General features: G+C 40.1%; 1 protein-coding gene across 50 annotated transcripts in view; it reads right to left on the minus strand.

The window, feature by feature from the left end:
• LOC100526730 (uncharacterized) overlaps positions 1-19,021 on the minus strand; it is a 192,078-nt gene that overhangs the window by 53,164 nt on the left and 119,893 nt on the right. The window lies entirely within an intron of this gene.

Consider the following 19,021-nt stretch of genomic DNA (forward strand, 5'->3'; position numbering starts at 1 on the left):
TTCACTCCTGAGGCTCCTAGATCACTCCCAGTCAGATCCAGTGTATCCACAGTCAGATGCAGTTCTCTCAGATTGGAGGTTTCTGAGCTGAGTACTGAGTCCAGAGCTCTCCAACCACTTGTTTCAATTGTATCACACCTGATACTGAAGGAAATAACACATAATGAACTAACAGTAATGCAAATTATCAAACAAGTCCTCAAAGCTTTCACTGTAACTTCTCAGTTTCAAAAGCACAAACATCAGTTAGACAAAAGTCCCACACAGTCAGAGCTGTTCAGATTCGGCTTGGTGGGAGTTTTCAGCTACGTACATCATCACACACACATTGTATAAACATGGAGTATAAGATCCGGGACACCAAATGGGAAAGCAAGAGTCTGATCTATAATGTTATTAATAGGAGAAAAGAAAGAGTCTAAAGTGTCATGAAGAGTTAGATTGATCTGAACAGCTAAGACATTTGATTTGTTCTCTTAACACTGTAACAGTAGAACAGTTCTATTCAGCTTTACTTACATTGCTCTTCTGGATGCTGCAATCACAGGCATCACCTTCACAAGAATCTCATCTCTTATTCTATCTGTAGAGATATATTTACTCTGGTCAAATTCCTCCAGCTCCTCTGCTGATGTCAGTAAGACAAACACCAGAGCAGACCACTGTGAAGAAGAGAGTTCACTTTGTGTTCCAGATTTCAGGCAGCGTTGGATTTCCTCCACTAGAGAATTGTCCCCCAGTTCATTCAGACAGTGGAACAAATTGATGGATTTTTCTGTAGGGGAATCTCCACTGATCATCTCCTTGATGTACTGTACTGTGTCCCCCTTTTCTGTCTGGGAGATACTTCCTGTATGTGTTACTAAGGCATGTAAGAGTTTCTGATTGGACTCCAGTGAGAGACCCAGAAGAAAACGGATGAAAAGATCCAGATGTCCAGTCTCACTCTTTAAGGCCTGATCTACAGCACTCTGGTGGACATCTGAAATTGTCTTAAAGACCCGACTCTGTTCAAGAACATTTCTGTTTTCCTTCATGAATGTCAGGTGCACATACAGAGCTGCGAGATGCTCCTGAATGCTCAGATGAACAAAGCAGTACACTTTACTCTGGTGAAGCCCAAACTCTTCTCTGAAGATCTGCGTACACACACCTGAGTACACTGCTGCTTCTCTCACATCAATGTCACACTCTCTCAGGTCTTCCTCATAGAAGATCAGGTTGCCTTTCATCAGCTGCTGAAAAGCCAGTCGTCCCAGTTTGAGAAGCATTTCTTCATCACTCTCCTGCTTCTTTGAGTACTTTTCTCTTATGATGTTTGTCTGAGTGATGAGGAAATGTGTGTACATTTGAGTCAGAGTCTTGGGCATCTCTCCACTCTCTGCTTCATCCAACATTCTCTCTAGAACAGTGGCTGAAATCCAGCAGAAGACTGGGATGTGGCACATGATGTAGAGGCTTCTTAATGACTTCAGGTGTGTGATGATGTTATTGGCCAGGCTCTGATCACTGATCCTCTTCCTGAAGTACTCCTCCTTCTGTGGGTCATTGAACCCTCGTACCTCTGTGACTCGATGGACACACTCAGAGGGGATTTGATCAGCTGCTGCTGGTCGGGAGGTGATCCAGATGAGAGCAGAGGGAAGCAGATTCCCTTTGATCAGGTTTATCAGCAGCACATGCACTGATGCTGATTCAGTTACATCACACACTCTCACTGTGTTCTGGAAATCCAGAGGAAAACGACACTCGTCCAGGCCGTCAAAAATGAACAGAACCTTTTCCAAACTGGACAGTCCTGTTTCTTTTGTCTCCTTAAAACTGACATGAAGGAGATCCATCAGACTCAGTTTCTGGTCCTTCATCAAATTCAGCTCTCTGAAAGGAAGTGGAAACATGAGCTGGACGTCCTGATTTACTTCCCCTTCAGCCCAGTCCAGAATGAACTTCTGCACAGAAACTGTTTTTCCGATGCCAGCGACTCCCTTTGTCAGCACAGTTCTGATGGGTTTGTCTTGATCAGATAAAGGCTTAAAGATGTCATTGCATTTGATTGGTGTTTCCTCTGTTGTTGTTCTCCTGGATGCTGCCTCAATCTGTCTCACCTCATGTTCTTTATTGACATCTCCACTGTCTCCCTCTGTGATGTACAGCTCTGTGTAGATCTCATTCAGGAGTGTTCGGTTTTCTGGGTTCATCATCACTCCAGTTAAACAATCAAACTTCTTGACCAGATTTAATTTGAACTTTTTCTGGAAGTCATTTACAGCAGCAGGTTCTGGGTCGTGTCTGTGACAGGGTGAAGAGGGAAGACATGGTGAGACATGGGGTCTAATTATTAGAGTTTAAGATCACACTTTTTTTCTGACTGGTTACCACAGATAACCATTCTTTATGATGTTCTCACTGTGTATTTGCCTTATTCTACAGTATGTGTTCTATAATCTAATCACTCTGCAGGAAATAACAGCAGAGATGTTTATAATATCAGCGCGTCAGTGTCACAGTCATGTTGTTGAGTTTGATCTTACCCTGTAGCTGTGATGAAGTTCTTTTCTCTTCTGTCTCCTGACTTCTGTAGAACACTGGGAATAAAAACTGTAGCTGTTAAAGACAATAACTTTCATCACTTTAATACTGTAGTCTAAACTTTAGCCCTAATTTTACTAAAATAATTGTAGTAAGGGCATTAATATTTAGAAAACACACTGCTAAATACAACATCACCAACATTGTGGATCTGGAGAAAAAATGTGTCCGTTTTAATTTGAGGCTTTCTAGATTTTTTTTTCTTTATCTACATCTAGATATGTTAAATAACTTAGAACATGGCACCTTATCATGCAGGAAATGAAAGCTGAAATTCTGATCTATTGTCTCATTCATCTTTTATCTCCAACCCAAATGTCTTCAGTGTATAGCAAAAGAGAAAGTATTGGCCTTGCTGTTCCAATATTTGTGGAGGGGACTGTATATGGTCATTATGGTTGTAACAGAACATGAGGACATTATTCAGAATGAACAGATAATGTGTCCTGAATGCAAATACAGATCATTATTATTTTAAAAACCTGCTAGAAAGGTTCACAGGTATAAAAATCTGTAACTCTATCCAGAATTATACAACACTCTGGATGAGATTCAGTCCGTCACCTGTAGGGACAATTTAGTTATCAGTAGACCCACTGACATGATTTTGGGAGGTGAGATGTTTAAATTGAGGAAAATGCTGATTGTGATTATTATTATTAATAAACACTGTAATGTCAGTTATATGATTTATGGTAAATAATCAGTGCCTGTGTTCATATAAAGAGTCTCCATTTTTTATTATATTTTACAGAATTACTCAGACACATCACTCTTCATGGAGACATGTCCAAGTAACCATGATCTCAGTGGTGCCTGGATTTTAGCACAAAACAACAATGTTGTTACTTTGCATTTCCTGTTCATTTTAGAATCAGTGTTGAATACTTGTTTCTGTTTTATGAAAGTTTTTAGTCTGGTGTTTATGTACATTATATTATTTTCAATTTTATTATTTTTCATTTATTATTTCCTATTAGAACTCCTTAATGTTTATTATTATTATTATTAGTAGTAGTAGTAGTAGTAGTAGTAATGTCATTACATATTGTTTCCTATAGTTTGTTTTGCTTACATTAGCATTTGCTTATACTTGCTTTAGCATTTATGTCATTACCTGTAAGACATTTTGAGCATAAAGTTCTGTAGTATCACTAAAGACCAAGAAACTAAAATATAAATCAAAATAGCTGCTAACGATTGTGTAGCACAGACATTAACTGTGACTTTAACTATGAGAACTATGAGATGTTACCTGTGTACAGATGAGGAGTCTTTATTTCTAAAGTTCAGAGGATGACCCATAGACTCATCACTCTTCAAGGAGACACAGCTGGGTTCTGGTAAGTCTGATCTCTTTCTCTGTAGTTTACTGTACAACATTATAGAGTGAGACAGAAATTCATTTTCTCAAAAATCAGGATACAAAAATACAGTGAGAGAATTGTATCATATCGTATATCATGTTATTTCTGTTTAATATTCGTTATGACCTCTACCTCTCCTTACACACTAAGCAGCAGCAGCAGAGGTAGTAGCATACAGAGTAGGAAGTTTGTGAGTGGGAACTGCCTCGAAGCATGAACACTACGACACCTTATATTATAAATCCTGATCTACTTTTCTTCTGCAGTAAACTCCAGCAGCTACTTCACCGGCTCTCACCTCCATATCGCTGTGCTTATAGTGTAGATATCTGACTAGTAACTTTCTAACAGAAAAAGGAACAATGCATCATCCCAATAGACTAATCCTGTTTCTCATCACAGCAGCTGCTATCAAATAAAATGGGATTAAACAAAGGAATGACTTCATAAAAAATGTTTTACATTATAGTCAGTTTAATAAATATTATTATAATTCTTATACTGATTGTATTATTATTATTATAAATGTTATTATACACTTTAATAGCCCTTCTTTTTCCTATAGAAACATCCTATTCGAATGTCAGAGACTACAGATTATTGGTGTTATTTGATAGAATATGATAAATGTGAGGAAAAAATGTATAAACTTTGATTATGGCCCTTCAGGGTCTCACAACAATGCTGAAGTGTCTCAGGAAGAGTTTGAGTGAAACGCCTCTGTTGTACTGATATTGCAGTGGTTTGATTTGTGTAAACACCGTCTCATCAGTATCGTCTTCTGAAGCCTGTATAGGGATACGTCTCGTATCGTGGCTTTAGTGTATTGTCTCATGTCTCTTTACTGTTCCACTGTATGGTTCATTTTCATAAGGACATCATTTTATTACAATCAACAGAATCTAGCAGTTTTTTCAAGTGTTGACTGATAACTTCTCATGCTCAGTATAAATATTTGTTATTATTTTCATATAAACTCATTATATATTTCAGACATGAATATTTAATGACTAAAATACTAGGGCATCGAAGCTTACTGGATATTTGAGGGCGGGGTCATATCATCTGTGTCCAGGTCAGGGGTCTCCATGTTTGAATATTAGTGTAAACACAGACAGCTCATGGACACACAACTGAGTCCTGAAGATGCTGATCTCTTCTGCTGGAATTTCTTACACTTCTAGAAAACACAAAACAAACCCACAGTAAAAATTGGGGAAAAAATCTTTCACATCTCTCCACTAAAGAAAATGTTGCTCCTTTGATAAAACAAAGGTGTGTGTGTGCGCGCGCGGGGTGGGGGGGGGTGGGGGGGGGGGCGAACAGTTCAATAATCAGGGGAGGGAGACCTCTGCTGGAAGGGAGGAGACACCGTTTGAAGTGTAAGTGTGATGCTTTAAATAAAAAGTCCGAACCAGAAGGCAGCTAAAATGATTTGTAGTTAATAGAAGTGCTACTTTAAGTCTAATGCCACTTTCTCTTTAACAGCATTACATGGGTTTTAGTTTAAATAAATGTACTGTAAATTCTGAGCCAGAAGTCAGTAAGTCTGAAATCAGTTGTACTAAACAGAGATGATTTCTGTGAGCCTAAAGTAAGGGTGTTCCATATGACTGTTTTAGACCGTGAACGATCCATGATCTGTATTTACAGAGGGATCACACATACCATCATACTAAATATATTTTGTTCTATGTGCTGAAAATGCTTAGACAGTCATCTTGTTTTATGAACCAGACTTTATCCACTAGTTCTCATGTTCTCACTGACACACACATGGACCATCCAATAATAACCAGTGTTTCACATTAATCACCTAGAGTGTCGAATATTTTTACACATCCCATAATAACAATAAAGATCTCTGTTTGTGCCGTTGCTTTGGAAACGCATCTCTCACACCACGTCAGTCATTCATAGTTCATAGACAAATCTTATTTACGAGATAGCAATATGACTTCTATCTAAATCTTTCACTAAAATGAGTATTTCATCCTTTTGAAGTAATGTTGGAATCAGTGGCTTCAAGTCACAACAGTAACGTCACAACCCTCTGTTACTAAACCAGTGATTTATTATCATTTATCATCACAATTCATTCTGAAGAGTCTTACTACATGAATGATTATCAATATGATGATAGCTGGATGGATCGCTATTAGGGATGAAGCGGTTACCGGTTTCATGATAAAATTCCCGGTTAGTATTACCGTGTCACATTTAATTATCATTAAAACTATATGGCCAAAAAATTATCATATTAACTAACTAATTAATAATTTTATTACAGTTACGTCTACAGGATAGTACTGAGCTACAGGAACACTATCCTGCGGAGCCCCTAAGGGGACATGGTGCTGAAAAATAATATGAGATTTTAGGAAAATTTATATTTTGATGCTTTTCTGTTCCCCCGGGAAACTTTCGAGTAAAATGAATTGATGTTTATTGTGAGCATAGAGTAGGTCACTTTGAACTGATCTGAGTGAGTTTTAGATTTGAAACGTCCCTTTTACTCTTACAGCAGTTAGATGAAGTAAAATATTAATATTTTGTTGTCAGAGATTTCCTCTGTGAAATAAACCATCTACACTTTTAAAAAACGTATTACTTCAAAATTCTACAGTAAAATGAATTGATCTTTATTGTGAGCTTATAGTAGGTCCCTATGAACTGATCTGAGAGGGTTTGATCACCTACCAATCTGAAACGTCCCTTTTACTTCAGTCTTAAGACGAAATAAAATATTAACATTTTGGTGTCAGACTTCCTCTGTGAAATGAACCGTTATGAATCTACACATTTAAAAAATATATTTATGGTTAGATTTATAACATTAATAATAATAATAATAAAGTTTCTTAAAAGATGTTTTAGTAAATGTATATTTATTTGGCTTACTACTTTATAGTGTCTCTTTAAACTTGATTGATTTTGCCATTATTTAAATGTAAAGGGTTATAAAAACATTTTTCCTGTACACTCATAAATACTGTCAATTGTTGTGTTTGTTGTGTTCCTTATGTATTTAAAATGATGGTTTTGTATAAAAGTGAAGGAGCTTTTTCTGCTGCTGTTTATGTGCATCTAGATGAAGCGAGATTTCAGGAAGAGCTGCTGCTTAACTGCAGTGTGAAAACCTTCAACTAACCACTGACTTTATTTCTTTATACTCGAGTCCAAGCTGAAAATAAACCTCTCTGAACCGCTCCATTGTGAAGGTGTTCTGTCTGAACCACGGCCCTGCTGCAGAGAGAAATTAAACCGGAAGTACTGTTTGTACAAACACAACGACGGGGGATTATTATACATCATCATGGCCTTTTCTGGACTTCCGTAGAAGACAGATCTTAAAACATATGATGTTTGTTCCACACTAATAAATCTAAATCCCCCAAACACTGAATGTTCATCGAAGAGAGAAACTTATATATAAAATATATAAAACACACAGCTGATAAACAACAGCTTTACAGGAAGATGACGTCACTTCCGGGGAAGGGACGCAGTTTTCTTACTGCTCTTTTTACACGAGTAAAATAAAATATAAAGTCGTTTCTGTTAAAGAAATAACTTACTTTTATTCAGCAGTCCATGTTGTGTGACATTAATATCACCGTTTCTGCCTGGTGTTGAGGGTTTTCTGCTTTTCCAACAGCGACAAAATGGAGTTGAGTCTGAGAAACTCTTTCACTTTTACCCGTGATGTGTAGCTCCGCCCCCTACCTGCTGAAGCCTCCAGAACGGGGCGGGGCTTAGCGCCGCTGAAAAAGAGAGTTGCGACACGCCCATAGAATTCTACAGGACTCGGAGAATGCGGTGTGACAGGTTTGCTGAACCACTAGCTCTTCTACTAACATTTTGGTAATATTAGCAGCATTATAGATGTTTATCGCCGGTAGTTTTCAGATGGATTGAGATGGAATGTGTTGTAAGTACTAGCTACTCAAGTTCGTTTCATTTCTAGACATGCACGTGACCTTGTTATATTATATGTATGTTATACAGTCAGTAAAGGCACGATGCCAAACAGACAGATTCGTAATTGTAAAGGCAAGGTAGCTCAAAATTATGGGCGGGTCTTCAGATGTGCCATAATCAAGCGCATGCGCAGTGCGTGTGTGTAGTACATTCTTAGAGGTAGGACAGATTACCAGAATATCATCAGAAAATTAAAGAAGAACTGAAGGAGGCAGAGAAAGGGACAGGTTCCTTATCAACATGGGAGATAAAAGGTGAACTAATATGAGAAAGATAGTTACAATAAAGTCATAATGTCATAAAACGTTTCACCAGCATGCTCCAAATTCCCCCCAAATAATCTCAATCGTTTGTGCTGGTTTGTGCTACTTCGGATTTGGAGATATTAAAAGAATTTTTATAGGTCATTCTTGGTTCACCTCCATGCTCCAAGTTCATTCAAAATAGTCTCAATCGTTTGTGCTGTTTGTGCCGACAAAAGTTTCGTTTGTGCTGCTTCCGTTTATAAAATATTAGACAGTGACTTATAGGCGCAAATCTCCAAAGTGTTAGCACCCTTTTAGAGTCGAACTGCCGAAGACTTTTTCGAGACAAATCACATCATCATTTGTTCAACAAACAATTCTCTTTACTTAATTGACTGGTCTCTCATGATTGAACTTTTCATTTATTTACAAGGAGAATAATGTTACACTTCACTCCCACCACTAGGTGTCAGTGACACTTCTGTTCTGTTGTTAGTATAGGAAAAGTCGACACAGTACTAAATCAAAATTCTGGCCAGTGTAAGTACAATTTTTTAACACTGTCAGTTAGAATATTATTAGTTAACTTTAACCATAATGGTACAGCATTCAAATAGCTAAAATTGTCAATGTTTCTTGAACAGAAAACTCATTGTTAATACTAGTATGGCTAATGGAGCTATGAAATGCTAATTACAGCTGCTCATGGTACCCATGTTAGTTTTTTGAATACGTTGTGCATCTAAGGGTCAACATTACCATATTGTTTTAAAGGAATAGTTTGTTATGGTGTAGAATACAAATTGTCACTATATGCTGATGATTTGCTATTGTATGTAACCAATCCCATCGCCTCTATGCCTTCTGTCTTGGATGTTCTGGAGTCTTTTGGTGTTGTCTCTGGTTATAAACTAAATTTAGATAAAAGTGACTATTTTCCTGTCAATACTTCAGCTTTGTCTCTCCAACAGTCAGATCTACGGTTTCGATTTAGTCAGTCAGGTTTTAAATACCTAGGTATCAACGTGACATGTTCTCTATCTAATCTTTTATTAGCTAACTTCACTCCCCTTATCTCAAAGGTTAAATCTAACATTCAGAGTTGAGGTAACTTACCCATTTCCCTAATTGGCAGGATCAATGTCGTCAAAATGAATATATTACCGAAGTTTCTTTTCTTGTTCCAGCAAGTGCCTCTTTCTCTGCCAAAATTATTCTTCAATTCATTGGATAATATAATTAGTACATTTATTTGGGGAGGGAAGCCACCAAGGGTTAGTAAATCTTTATTGCAGAAATGTAAACTTAGTGGAGGACTTGCATTACCCAATTTTCAATTCTATTACTGGGCTGCGGACATCCATAAACTTTGTTACTGGGTTCAATCTCCTGTATTTTCTTGGTCTAAATTGGAATTATCTTCTTGTAGGGAATCCTCTTTACCTGCTCTGCTTTACTCCTCTTTACCTACAAAACTCTCCCTATATACTGATAACCCTGTTGTCCTCAACACACTTGACTTGGTATCAATTTAGACGGCGCTTTAAATTTGAAAGTGCATCCTCTTTGTGTCCTTTAGTCAACAACCATCTATTTCCCCCATCGTGTTTGGACTCCACATTTTCAGTGTGATATGACAAGGGTATTAAACAAATTAGAAATTTGTATTCCGATGGTGTGTTTGATAGCTTTGCCAATTTGGCATCCACTTATGATCTCCCCTTGATGCATTTTTTTCGGTATTTTCATATACGGAACTTCGTTTCTAGATTTTTTTCCTGATTTCCCCTCTGCACCTCCTGAACAGGCTTGGGAAAGCTTGTTTTCAAATAATCCGCATCAGAGAGGAATGATTTCTAGGATTTATGATTTTATTCTGAAGCTAGGTAGTGAGTCGAGTAAGAAAAGTAGGAATGCGTGGGAAATGGAGTTAGGAATACAGATAAGTGAGGAGTGTTGGGAACATGCTATAGGGAGAGTACAGTCTACCACTTCTTGTGCTTGTCTTGGACTTCTACAGTTCAAAGTTTTAAATAGAGTCCATCTGTCCAAGTCGAGAATGTCTGTGATGTATCCGGATGTAGAGGACAAGTGTGATAAATGCCATGGCTCTCCCTGTCATCTTGGCCATATGTTTTTTTTTTTTTTCTGCCCTGATCTCCATGGTTTTTGGTCTGTTTTTTTTACCATCATGTCCACTATTCTCAGGGTAGATTTAAAGCCTTGCCCATTGATTGCTGTATTTGGGATTCCTGAAGCCGCTGTTCCTTTGAGCTCGATACAAAAGGATGTTATTGCTTTCACATCCCTTATAGCAAGACGTTCCCTACTGTTGCATTCGAAGTCTGCTAAATACCCATCTATCTCACAGTGCATAAAGGATGTGATGTTTTTTCTGAAACTCGAGAAAATAAGATACATGATGAATGGTTGTACGGACAAGTTTTTTCATAAATGGCATCCCTTTATTGTATACTTTATGGAGTTACAGACACTTCCCACTTAAATTTTTGTTCCTGTTGTTGGATTTTATAATATCTTTATAACCAGCGACCAGTTGTGGGTTTTCAATATTTTTAACTTTGTTTTCCTTTGTATAAAAAGAAAAAAGTTTACTGCTGTTGCTCAATTAGTTTTTTGTTTTCTTCTCAATGGAATATTTGGGAAAGGGAGTGGAGGACAGAAGAGAAAAGGCGATTTAGAAAGGTTCAGCAGAAATGCAGAAATTAACCTTGTGGTTATGGTTTACATAAAATGTAAACAAATGAGACCATAAATATGGAGAAAACTACAAACATGTAACTGAATATTGTCACTACAGACACAAATTCTTTGGCATACCTCACAGAAAAGGGTTGAAATGTTTATGATGTCAAACACCAAAAATACTGGTGTGAAAGAACAATTAAAGAACAGTTGTCCCAATAAATACATCTCTCTCTTCATTCACCCTCATGCCTTACCGCACTGGGCTGACTTGCATTGTGCTGCTGAATACAAATAATTTCAAAGAGTATCTCAGCTCTGTAGGTCCAAAGTGACAGGAATTTAAAATGCAGCACAATCAATAACTCCAGTGAATCCGAGTCTTCTAAAGTGTTCCCATTTATTTGGAGAAACAGACCAAGATAACTTAAAAATATTGGCATGCCACTTAAATATTTGAAAATCAAAATTTATGGCTCTTCCTTCTCAGGCCGACAGTTCTGTAGGTACCCTTAATTTATTACACTTTGTTTCTTCCTGACCAAGAGTTTTTATGACCAGGGGGGTCATTGTGTGATCCTATCAGATTTTTTATGATAGAGTGTCTGTGGGGGTGTTAATGGGGTTTTAAATAGCGTCTTAAGACATTATGGTTAAAACACAGAAGACAGTCTGCAACTATCTCATACAATGGCTACTCCAAGTACTCCTAATATCTCTAGAAGACAGTCCTGCATCACACCTATAAGAGACTCTGATGAAAAGCATGAGTAGTTAACTTTTGCTCCAAGAAAAAAGCAACAATGTATTAGTTTGTCAAAAAATCTTTGTGGGGGGGACCTTGTAAAGGAGCTGATGTTTAACCCCGAGCAGGATGTTACCAACTCCGGAGAAACTCTCTTAAGACCGCCCTCATACTGCGATGGTTGGTTAAAATGGGTTGGCCTGTGTCACAGTGAAACACATATTAAGAAGATGTCTCAAGATTCTGCATATGCCTGCTACAGTAACACCCCAGAGACAGCGCCAGCTCTGCCTGACGACAACGCTAGAATCCCCACCGCAAACATACGACAACCGGTGGCTAGATAATTTCTGCAAAGACTTAGGATATCACAACCTAAGTTTCCTCACTTCCTCACAACTCTTTAACTGGCGCCTCGGCTTACATTGGTGTTGATGACACAGACGGCTGTATTCCATCTGACGCGTTCAAGATTATAAAAGCGACAGTCGTGGTCCTTCTTGAACATATTATCAATAAAAATCTGATAGATCTCTGTCTGGGTTGCGAAGTGGATCATCCGAGTCAGATTAGACACTCCTGTCTGTTCGGACCTGACGCGTATTTCTTTGACAAATACTTTGAGGAACTATCACGTGATCTAATCAAACCTGGGCTTAAACATTTCATCGCTCAAGCATTGAGTCGGCTTGGTTTGCGGGTTAACCCCCAGAGAATTCAAGGATCGGTGGATGCCGTCCTACACGAGCTGCGTGACGAATTGTACATTGTGCAAAGGCTTAACGAGGTCAGAGAGAAACTTGTGGATGTCAGCTGCGAGCAGATCGTCTACGACGCCGTGGACAGCTGGAATGGGGTCACACCAGCCGTTTGAGATGGGAAATGCATGCAGCGCTACAGGATTAGCAAAGAGTCTGCTTAAACCTCGTATTAGCTGCGAGATGTCCAGTCTATTGTACAACTGCCTTACGGACTGTGTTCGTGTATCCGTAGCTGTAAACGGATGCGCTGTTGACCCGAGACGTCTAACAAATCTCGTGAATCAGATGTGTCTTGTGCGAGGTACTGTTACGCCACCGCCGGCAGATGGCACTGCGGCGCGCAGACAAGTGCCTGAACTGGGTGAAGTGGACACATGACTTGTGTTTTGATTCGTTCTCTTCCTGCTTGAGTACTGGTTTATGTTAGAGGATGTCTTTGATTTGACCCAGGGGTCCATGGTTTAGTATAATTATGTTGACTATTTAAACCCGTTGCATGGCTGCGCACTTCGCGCGGGATTATTATTTGTAACATAGATGTTAGTGTGATAGATATCGGTGTAGCATGTAGGTTTAGCATGCTGCCTTCTGCCTCGACTTTAGTCTCATGTTTACTCTCGTATCTAATTCTGTAAAGACCGTTCCCTATGTTTGGTTTTTGTTTTGTTTATGAATAAAGACAGCGCTCCTGCGCTTGCTTCCTGACTCCAAAGCCCAGTGTGTATCGTTACAGGTACTCTGTGCGATTGGACTGATTTGTTACATGTGTATTAACGCATGCGATCCGATTTTGGTTTCTATCACAACAATACTAGATCTTGTAACTGAATGTGGCAGACGTATTAGAATTGCAGACATTTTATGTTTGTGTACATATGTGTATGATGTGTGTAAAATTCTGCTGTCGAGAAATGACCAGACAGATGTCTGTGAAATAATCGACACATTTATAGCGTATGTGGATGACAAAAACACTGCTGTGCATAAAATTCCTACACTCCCTCGATGTTGTATGATAACGTTTATGATGTTTTACTGAAATAAATACCATGACGTTGCTTACACGCTATACAGAACTACACCGTTAAAATACAAAAGAAATCGTGTTTTTGTTTATGGAGTTTCAGGCAGTTTCAGGCAGATCTGGTTGATATGTCTGCATACGCCAAAGAAAACGACAACGTTTATTTTCTGTTGACGTGCATAGACATGTTTAGTAAATATGCGTGGACTCGGGTTTTAAAAAACAAATCCGCTGTCGAGGTGTCTAAAGCTTTCCAATCTATACTGGTTGAGGGCAGGGTGCCCTGTAAACTACAGACAGATGATGGGAAAGAATTTTTTAATAAACATTTTCAAAGCATGACAAAAAAGTACAACATGCATTTTGCAACAGCCACCGATTTAAAAGCGTGCATCGTCGAACGTTTTAATAGAACCTTAAAAGGGCGGATGTGGAGATATTTAACTGCTGCAAACTCCAAACGCTATATCGATATTCTACAAGACATTACGAACGGATACAACGCCAGCTATCACAGAAGCATTAAGATGAGACCTATTGATGTGGCCAAAGAAAATGAATCTGCCCTGTATAAAAACCTATATGTATCTAAAGACGGCCCCGACGTAACCCTTAAATTTAAATACAAAGCTGGCTACATTGTTAGAATTTCTAAAGTAAGCGGTCCGTTCAGAAAAGGTTATAAAGAAAACTACACGCACGAGTTCTTCACTATAACAGAATGCATATCACGTGAACATCCCGTCTATAGGTTGTGTGATTATGACGGCGATGTCATCGATGGTGTTTTTTATGAAGAGGAATTACAAAAAATATTTGTGAACAAAAAACATTTAAAGTGGAAAAAATTTTAGACAAGAAGAAACAAGGTCGAAAAACAGTGGTTTTGGTTAGATGGCTCGGATGGCCCTCAAAATTCGCATCGTGGAGTGACCAGAAAGAATTGGTTGATGTGCAGACCCCATAAAACAAACGAAACCTCGTTAAAAAAAATCCAACCATGACTGCTGGTGGTTTTTATGTAACGCTTCCCTGAAATGCCTCAAGGACTGTTTATCTGGAAAATAGTATCTCGTGTTATACAACTCGATTATCGAAAACGATCAATCTAAAAGGAGAATGGCAAGTCGGGTTAATCGAATTTGAATATCCGCTGTCGTGGTACACATTTAATGAGGAAGATGCTACGTTCATTTTCAACTATGGTGAAACAATGAAGACTGAGAATAGGGTCACCGAATATAATACCGAAGACAATATATCAAACGCATCTTACAGGTTAAAGACTGGATATTATGACGATGTCGTTTTTTTTTTTATCAGGGACATCAACGCGCCCCTGACACCACGGCGAGTCTCAGCTATGACCATGTTAAAAACGAACATTTTCTTAAAGGCCCTCCGAAGACATCGCTGACATTTTATGGAAAGGTGGCCAATATTTTAGGATTAAAACTGGGGGTTGCTATTGAAACTACGGTCCATGCTCTTGAAAGATCTAGCATGACTTATGCGCCTTTTCAGGCTGACATTAATGCGGGGTTTTACAATATGTACATTTATACCGATATCATAGAATACCAGACCGTGGGGGATTTCTAGGTGCCGTTACTGAGATGTGTACATATAGTGGGGGAGAACCACAAGAATGTTAGTGTTAGATACGACACCCCACACGGTTAATAATATCGGTTAATAAATCGTCCTTCAGTGAGACAACCATACAAGTGAAAGATGATCAAAATCGAGACGTGCGCTTCAGTTACGGGAAGGTGTGTGCCAGGCTGCATTTTAGACCTGTGAAACAATTTGTTTGAATAATAATAATAATAATAATAATAATAATAATAATAATAATAATAATAATAATAATATTTCAACAATCACACAGCACACAGCAGAAGCGATTATTGACCCAGGCGAACAGTAACTGGTAAGTGTTTCTGGATTTTTTTAGTTGAAACTAGTTTTAGCACCGATTGTCAGATAGAAGCTGTAACTGTGCTTCCTTGTTGCTACGAGCCGTACTCTTGTTGCTAGATTAAAGACAAATTCCGGTATTCAGTTTCGGTTTCAGTCGGGAGTCGCTCGTTCACGCGACTACTCTTTGTTTTGCTAATTAAAGACGCGCGCTCAGCTGAAACACATCGGTATTTATTCATTAAGAAATGCTGAGACGGAAGCGGCAGCCCTTGTCGTGTGAAGACTGAGCTCATGTAAAGACCTGCGAGTCTACCTGCGCGAGGACACCGACCAGACACCACAAGTGCTGCTAAATATACTTTTCTCCCTTTATTCCTCTTACTGTTACCTGTTTTCACAAACTAACATGTGTCATCAGTTCATCCCTGTTATTTGCCACAGGCACAGACCGTGGCATTCTCCCAGAAACGTACGCAACTTGGACAACCTGCGCTCTCTGAATACCGCCTCTGCAAGTTCCATCTCATTCTCAGTCAGACTTTGGAACTGCCAATCTGCTGTCAACAAGGCAGATTTCATTTCTGCATTCACAACCCACTACAATCTCAGCGTGCTGGTTCTGACTGAGACCTGGATCCAGGCTGAGAGCACTGCCACACCCGCTGCCCTGGCCTTCGACTTCAACTTCTCCCATACCTCACGCCCCAACAGGCGAGGGGGTGGTACAGGTTTGCTTCTCTCCAAAACATGGAAATTTACCTGCCTTTCCCCCTCTTGCTCATACACATCCTTTGAATTTCATGCTGTTACAGTCACTGACCCTGCCAAAATGCACTTTCTTGTTGTTATCGTCCTCCTGGTCAACTGGGGAAATTCATCGATGAATTTGACATGTTACTGTCCACCATCCCAGATGATGGAACTCCTCTTCTGGTCCTTGGTGATTTCAACATTCATCTAGACAAGCCACATGCAGCTGACTTTCTTGCTCTCCTTCCCACATTCGACCTCAAGCAGTTCACCACACCAGCAACCCACAAAGCCGGTAAACAGCTTGACCTCATCCTCACACGTAATTGCACCACAAATAATCTTCTCATTACTCCTCTCCACACCTCTGACTACTTCTTTATCCAGTTCTCTATTTCTCTCCCCTCACCATCATCAGTGTCTCCTCCCTCTATCTCTTTTCATCGCAATCTTCGCTCCCTTTCCCCCTCACATTTCTCCGCCGTTGTCACTACCTTACTTCCCTCCGAAAGCCACCTTTCCTCACTTGACCTAAACACCGCAACCGACATGCTATGTTCCACTCTAACATCTTCTCTTGACAGCATATGCCCCCTAACCTCCAGACATGCTCGCACATCACCCTCTGGTCCTTGGCTCTCAGAAGCTCTGCGTAGCAAACGGGCCAAACTAAGAGCATCTGAAAGGAAATGGCACAAATCAAACAACCCAATTGACCTAACCAATTACCAAACAATTCTCTCTTCTTTTTCCAATAGCATCTCCATTGCTAAAGCCACATTCTACCAAGAGAAGATTCTTAGTTCTCCCAACACCCGCATTCTTTTCAAAACCTTTTCCTCTCTACTCTGTCCCCCTCCTCCCCCTTCCCCTACTTCTCTCACTGCAGATGACTTTGCAACTTTCTTTACCTACAAGGTTACATCAATCAGAAACCTGTTCTCAGCCCCAGACACACATAGACTGACTCCTCCTCCGGGTAACTCCCAACTGACTTCCTTCTCTCTCCTCTTAGAGACTGATGTCTCTAAACTTCTCCTCTCTAGCCATCCCACAACCTGTCCTCTTGACCCTATCCCTTCTCACCTTCTTCAGTCCATCTCTCACACACTATTACCTGCACTCACACACATCTTTAACACATCGCTCTCTACTGGCACATACCCTACCTCATTTAAGCAAGCCCGGGTTACCCCACTGCTTAAAAAAACATCACTCAACCCTGCTATAGTTGACAACTACAGACCTGTTTCCCTCCTCCCTTTTCTTTCGAAAACTCTTGAAAGAGCCGTTTTTAATCAACTCTCAAATTTTCTCACACAGAACAACCTCCTGGACACCAAGCAGTCCGGCTTCAAGAGCAACCACTCCACGGAGACTGCTCTGCTTTCCGTCACTGAAGCCTTACGACTAGCAAGAGCAACCTCTAGATCATCTGTCCTCATCCTACTTGACCTCTCTGCTGCTTTCGACACTGTGAACCATCAGATTCTCCTGTCAACTCTCTCCAGCCTGGGCATCACTGGAACGGTTCTGCACTGGGTGGAATCCTATCTCTCTGACAGATCCTTCAAGGTATCATGGAGGGGAGGTATTTCTGAAACTCAGCAACTCGCAACTGGCGTTCCACAGGGGTCAGTTCTGGGTCCACTCCTATTTTCTATCTACACCACATCTCTAGGGGAGGTGATTGAGTCTCATGGCTTCTCATATCATTGCTATGCTGATGACACCCAGCTCCATTTGTCCTTCCAGTCTGATGATCCATCCGTCTCTGCACGCATCTCTGCTTGCCTTTCGGACATCTCGGTCTGGATGAAGGAATACCATCTTAAACTTAACCTGGCAAAATCTGAGCTTCTCGTCATCCCAGCCTGTCCCTCAATCAACCACAACCTCACTGTACAGCTCGACTCACTCACACTCATGCCAACCAGGACGGCCAGGAACCTTGGGGTGATTCTTGATAATGGCTTGACCTTTGCAGACCATATCTCAGCAACTGCAAGGTCCTGTAGGTTCATCCTGTACAACATCAAGAAAATCCGACCCTACATCACCAAACAGGCTACACAGATTCTAGTCCAGGCTCTTATCTCTAAACTAGACTACTGCAACTCACTGCTTTCAGGCCTCCCAGCCAGCTCCATCAAACCCCTTCAGATGATTCAGAATGCTGCGGCGCGCCTCGTCTTCAACCAGTCCAAGAGAACCGATGTCACACCCCTCTTCATCTCCCTCCACTGGCTTCCTGTAGCTGCCCGCATCAAGTTCAAGGCCTTGATGCTCACCTACAAGACCTTGTCAGGAACAGCACCCTCCTACCTCAACTCTCTCCTGAAGGCCTACATTCCCTCTCGCAATCTGCGATCGATTAGCGACCGACGTTTAGCAGTTCCAACTCAGCGTGGCGCTAGGTCCCTTTCCAAAGCCTTCACTCTAACTGTTCCTCAGTGGTGGAATGAACTTCCAATATCAATCCGGACCGCAGAATCTCTCACCATCTTCAAAAAACAACTAAAGACCCACCTCTTCAATGAACACCTAACAAACTCATAAAATAAATAAATAAAATAAAATAAAATTTGCACTTGCACCTCTACTCGGCACTTTGCTTCTTCTGGAATTCAATTAATGGATCTCGTATGGTAGCACTTATTGTATTGTTCTCTGCTTGATATTGCTTTGCTTGTATCTTTCTCATTTGTAAGTCGCTTTGGATAAAAGCGTCTGCTAAGTGCATAAATGTAAATATAAATGTAAACAATCACCACACAGACCCTCTGCGTTACGTCCAATATTACCAGGATCAAGCGGGGAATGGGCTCCCCGGTTATGCAGGGGGCGGGGTTATGTATGGAGCCGGGTTAGGGGGTGTGTTTAGAGGTTTCTCTAGAATGGCCATTCCTATGCTAAAACCACATCTTAAA

This window comes from Ictalurus punctatus, chromosome 12 (genome assembly GCF_001660625.3).
Source record: "Ictalurus punctatus breed USDA103 chromosome 12, Coco_2.0, whole genome shotgun sequence".
In the NCBI taxonomy this organism is placed as follows: domain Eukaryota; kingdom Metazoa; phylum Chordata; class Actinopteri; order Siluriformes; family Ictaluridae; genus Ictalurus; species Ictalurus punctatus.